Source organism: Aegilops tauschii, chromosome 7, assembly GCF_002575655.3.
Source record: "Aegilops tauschii subsp. strangulata cultivar AL8/78 chromosome 7, Aet v6.0, whole genome shotgun sequence".
Taxonomy (NCBI): Eukaryota; Viridiplantae; Streptophyta; class Magnoliopsida; order Poales; family Poaceae; genus Aegilops; species Aegilops tauschii.
The window spans coordinates 40871026-40876760 of NC_053041.3; the positions used below are offsets into that span (position 1 = coordinate 40871026).

Genomic DNA, 5735 nt, shown 5'->3' on the forward strand with positions numbered 1-5735 from the left:
GACGTAGGCTCTACAGTATGCTATGCTGTGTACCGCACCTGAAGTGTGCCTTGCCATGAGTCAGTCAAGGGGTACAAGAGTGATCCAGGAATGGATCACATGACAGCGGTCAAACTTATCCTTGGTATCTAGTGGACAAAGGAATTTTCTCGATTATGGAGGTGGAAAAAGAGTTCGTCGTAAAGGGTTACGTCGATGCAAACTTTGACACTAATCCAGATGACTCTGAGTAGTAAACCGGATTCGTATAGTAGAGCAGTTATTTGGAATAGCTCCAAGTAGCGCGTGGTAGCTGCATCTACAAGATAACATAGAGATTTCTAAAGCACACACGGATCTAGAAAGTTCAGACCCGTTGACTAAAAACCTCTCTCACAAGCGAGATATGAACAAACCCCATGGGTGTTGGATTCATTACAATCACATAGTGATGCGAACTAGATTATTGACTCTAGTGCAAGTGGGAGACTTTGGAAATATGCCCTAGAGGCAATGATAAAATGGTTATTATTGTATTTCCTTGTTCATGATAATTGTCTATTGTTCATGCTATAATTGTATTAACTGGAAACCGTAATACATGTGTGAATACATAGACCACAACATGTCCCTAGTAAGCCTCTAGTTGACTAGCTCGTTGATCAATAGATGGTTATGGTTTCCTGACCATGGACATTAGATGTCATTGATAACGGGATCACATCATTAGGAGAATGATGTGATGGACAAGACCCAATCCTAAGCATAGCACAAGATCGTGTAGTTCGTTTTGCTAGAGCTTTTCTAATGTCAAAGTATCGTTTCCTTAGACCATGAGATTGTGCAACTCCCGGATACCGTAGGAATGCTTTGGGTATACCAAACGTCACAACATAACTGGGTGGCTATAAAGGTGCACTACAGGTATCTCCGAAAGTGTCTGTTGGGTTGGCACGAATCGAGACTGGGATTTGTCACTCCGTATGACGGAGAGGTATCTCTGGGCCCACTCGGTAATGCATCATCATAATGAGCTCAATGTGACTAAGGAGTTAGTCATGGGATCATGCGTTACGGAACGAGTAAAGAGACTTGCCGGTAACGAGATTGAACAAGGTATAGGGATACCGATGATCGAATCTCGGGCAAGTAACATACCGATAGACAAAGGGAATTGTACACGGGATTGATTGAATCCCCGACATCGTGGTTCATCCGATGAGATCATCGTGGAACATGTGGGAGCCAACATGGGTATCCAGATCCCGTTGTTGGTTATTGGCCGGAGAACGTCTCGGTCATGTCTGCATGGTTCCCGAACCCGTAGGGTCTACACACTTAAGGTTCGGTGACGCTAGAGTTGTTATGGGAAATAGTATGTGGTTACCGAAGGTTGTTCGGAGTCCCGGATGAGATCCCGGACGTCACGAGGAGTTCCAGAATGGTCCGGAGACGAAGATTTATATATGGGAAGTCCTTATTCGGTCGCGGAAGTGTTCGGGGGTATATCGGTATTGTACCGGGACCACCGAAAGGGTTCCGGGGGTCCACCGGGAGGGTCCACCTGCCTCGGAGGGCCCTATGGGCTAAATATAGAGGGGAACCAGCCCCTAGGTGGGCTGGGCGCGAAACCCCCCCCTAGAGCCCATGCGCATAGGGTTGGGGGGAAACCCTAAAGGGGGCGCCTCCCTTGGCTTGGGGGGCAAGCCTCCCCCCTTGGCCACCGCCCGCCCTCTAGATCCATCTAGAGGGGGCCGGCCCCCCTCTCCCTTGCCCCTATAAATAGAGGGGGGTGGGAGGGCAGCCGCACCCCTTGCCTGGCGCAGCCCTCTCCTCCTCCAGCTCCTCCTCCTCCTCCGTAGTGCTTAGCGAAGCTCTGCCGGAGAACCACGAGCTCCATTGCCACCATGCCGTCGTGCTGCTGGAGTTCTCCCTCAAGTTCTCCTCTCCCCATGCTGGATCAAGAAGGAGGAGACATCCCCGGGTTGTACGTGTGTTGAACGCGGAGGCGCCGTCCGTTCGGCGCTAGATCAGATCTTCCGCGATTTGAATCGCCGCGAGTACGACTCCATCAACCGCGTTATTGTAACGCTTCCGCTTAGCGATCTTCAAGGGTATGAAGATGCACTCCCTCTCTCTCGTCGCTAGCATCTCCTAGATTGATCTTGGTGACACGTAGGAAAATTTTGAATTATTGCTACGTTCCCCAACAGGGAATGCCCCTTGGAACTGCCAAACGCCACGCCGGCGCCGGCGAGACCACCCTTGCACTGCCAACTATCATCCGGGGCTGCTCACTTCCCCAAAGCTGCACGTATAGGCTCCAGCATGTCACCATCGCCGTTGTAGGCGAAGAACCTGTAGTAGCCGGCCCGTCGAATACGGACGAGGATCCGCACGTAGAGGTCGCGCGCGCAGCCTACTCCCGTCGCGCCGCCCGCCATAGCCAGCTTGTTCGCTCGTTGTGGCGCTCGCTGCCCATTGGGGTTGGGTGATGCACAGCAGCCCCCAATTGCTGCTCCCGGTCAACGGATCCCAGCTCCTCCTCACCGCCGCCTGCCGTTCCTGCGCTGCTCCCGGACGCCCCCTCCCAGCTGCTCCTGACCGCCGCCTACCGTTGTCGAAAAAGGCTTTCGCCCCGCTTTATATATAAAGCAAACCGCCCGAGCCAAACATCCAGCAATGTTCACACACACACACACAGACAGACTCAAAGTCACACACACACAGATAAGGTAGCAGTAGGGTTAATGCTGAGGGCACAGCTCAACAAGCCCTAAGAACAAAAGGACACACACCAAAACCACCACAAGCGAAGCATGCCTAATCAGGCTCCGACGGCGGTGGCGGAAGTGGGGGCGCCATGCAGAAGGCCATCGATCGAAGGTCGGTGAGTTGGGTGTTGATGATGCTCCGGTCCTGGGGGCGGCTAAGCGGCCGCCAGAGCTGCAAATAGCCACACATTTTGAAGATCGCGTCAGTCGCACGTCGCAGAGGCACTTTCTGAATAACAAGCTTGTTGCGAATATTCCAAAGCGTCCACGCGAGGATCCCAATGCACAACCATCTAATATGGCGGTAACGCGGGGATGAGGCATGGATCTCCGCGAGTAAGTCGGGGAAGTTGGTATTGTACCATTGTCCGCCGACCGTTTCACGGAAGCACGACCACAAGAACTGGGCCGTGGGGCAGTTGAAGAAAATGTGGTTCGAATCCTGAACCGTGGCGCACAGGGGACACATCCCGTCCCCAGGGCCATTGCACTTGCGGACTTCAACCCCAGAGGGGAGACGTCCCCGGATCCACTGCCAGAGAAAATTTCCGGATCTTGAGGGGGAGGCGAATGTCACAGATCAGGCTAAAGGGCTCAGGGGCCAACGAGGGGGCGATGATAGCGTACAGAGACTTCGTGGAGAAGCATCTCGTGGGCTCCAGGCGCCACGTCATGGAGTCAGCGGCGCCCTCTACATCAATCGGCAAGAGAGCGATGTCCTGTAGAAGGGCGTCCCACGCGTCAACCTCCTGGGGGCCAAAGGGGCGCCGAAAGGCGAGACGCCCTAAGTCAATAAGGGCCCTCTCGACGGAAATCCGGGGGTCAGCCGCAATGGCAAATAAGCCCGGGAAGCGGGCGGCTAGAGGGGAATCCCCAAGCCAGCGGTCGAACCAAAACAGGGTCGAGGACCCAGAACCCACAGAGATGGACATGCCAATTCGGAGCACGGGAAGAAGCTGAATCACAGCTTGCCAGAACTGGGATCCCCTAGAGCGCAGGCAGAAAGCTAGAGGTTGGCCCCGGAGATACTTATTCTGGATGATGGAAGCCAGAGGCCACCCTCCCCGTTGGCGATACGCCATAGCCATCGGGTCAGGAGAGCAATGTTCATGCAACGGGAAGATAAGATCCCCAGACCTCCCTGGTCCATGGGTTTGCAAATGTCAGGCCAGCTCACCATATGGTATTTTTGCTTGTCCCCCTCGCCAGCCCCGAAGAACCTGGACTGATATTTGGCCACCTCCTGGTGAAGCGTCTCATGGAGGCTATAGAAGCTCATGAGGAACCAAAGGAGGCTAGCCAGCGAGGAGTTGATGAGGATTACCCTCGCCGCCTTCGAGAGCCATCGGCCCTTCCAGGGCTTGACCCGGTGTTGCATTCGGGTCACGGAAGGGCGGAGGTCCGCTACGGTGAGGCGCGAGTCACTAATGGGGATTCCCAGATAAGTCGTGGGGAGAGAACCCAGGCGGCAGTTAAGCCGGTCCGCAATGCCCTGGGCCTCCACCGAGGGGAATCCCAGAACCATCACTTCGCTCTTATTGAAGTTGATGGTAAGACCGGACATCTGTTGGAAGCATAGGAGGAGAAACTTCAGGTTGGCAATATCGGACGCGGAGCCCTCAACCATTATTATGGTGTCATCGGCATATTGGAGGAGGGAGACCCCACCCCCTCCTACTAGGTGTGGGACCACACCGTGAATGTGACCGGCCGATTTGGCCTTGTCAAGAATGGCCGCAAGGGCGTCAACCACCATGTTGAACAGGAACGGCGAGAAAGGGTCGCCTTGGCGAACCCCACATAGCGTGGGGAAGAAGGGGCCAATCTCACCATTAATGCTAATAGCGGTCCGACCGCAGGAGACAAGCTGCAAAACTCTGGTCACCCAACGGTCATCAAAGCCCTTGCGGAGTAATACTTCCTGAAGGAAGGGCCAGTGAACAGTGTCATAGGCTTTATGGAAGTCGAGCTTCAGGAAGAGCGCCCGTTGGTGCTTGGAGCGGACTTCATGAAGGACCTCGTGGAAGACCAACACCCCATCCAGGGTCACCCTATTGGCGTACCCTTTGGTGAGGATCCGGAATATCACATTGATCACAGTGATAGGTCAGAATTGGCGGATGTCCGTCGCGCCCGGAAATTTGGCGATAAGAGTGACGACCCCATAGTTCAGGCGCCCAAGATCCATGGTCCCCAAGAAAAACTCGTCGAAGAGAGCCATGACCTCAGGTTTGATGGTCTGCCAGAATGCTTTAAAAAAGGACACTGGCAGTCCATCCGACGCCGGCGCCGAGGAGGCGTTCATGCCCTTAATCGCCGCGAGGACCTCCTCCTCGGAGAATGGGGCAACTAAGGCGGCATTGTTCGCATCAGACACAAGCTGGGTGCCCGACCAGATGTCGGTTGCCAGAGCAACCCCACCCCGAAGGGTGGGGGAGAAAAGGGCTTTGTAGATGCCAACTACATGTGCCCGGATGTCCAAGGGGCGAACGAGCTGGGAATCACCATCCCACAAACAGTGGATGGAGTTCCGACGTCGCCGCCCATTCGCGACCGCCTGGAAGTATGCCGTATTAGCGTCGCCCCGCAGCACCCATCGCTGGGTACCGCGGAGCCTCCAGTATGCTTATTCATCCGTATAGATGGTGGCGAGCTGATCCTCAAGATCATATCGCAACATCCACTCATCCGGGGAGATCCCGGAAGTGTCTGCGCGGGAGTCCAAGGCCTGGATGGCAGATAGGAGGGCTTTTTTGCGTTCGCGGAGGTCCCTGCCAAGGTTAGCGCCCCACCCCTTCATAAATTGGCGGGCGAGCTTGGCGCAAAACTGCCAAGAGTCCACAACCGACATGGACCGGTGGGGGGAGGAGCGCGCAGAGGTCCACTTGGCCGCGACCGCCTCCCTGAAGCCCGCTTGGTTGAGCCAGAAGAGCTCGAACGTAAAGCGAGGCGGGGTGGGAGGGCGTTCCTCTGCGGTGGAGA

At 55.0% G+C, this 5735-nt stretch overlaps 1 pseudogene; it reads right to left on the reverse strand.

Annotated features, from left to right (window-relative positions):
* Window positions 1-2806: 2806 nt before the first annotated feature.
* LOC141026727 (uncharacterized) lies at window positions 2807-5300 on the reverse strand (annotated as a pseudogene).
* Window positions 5301-5735: the final 435 nt, after the last annotated feature.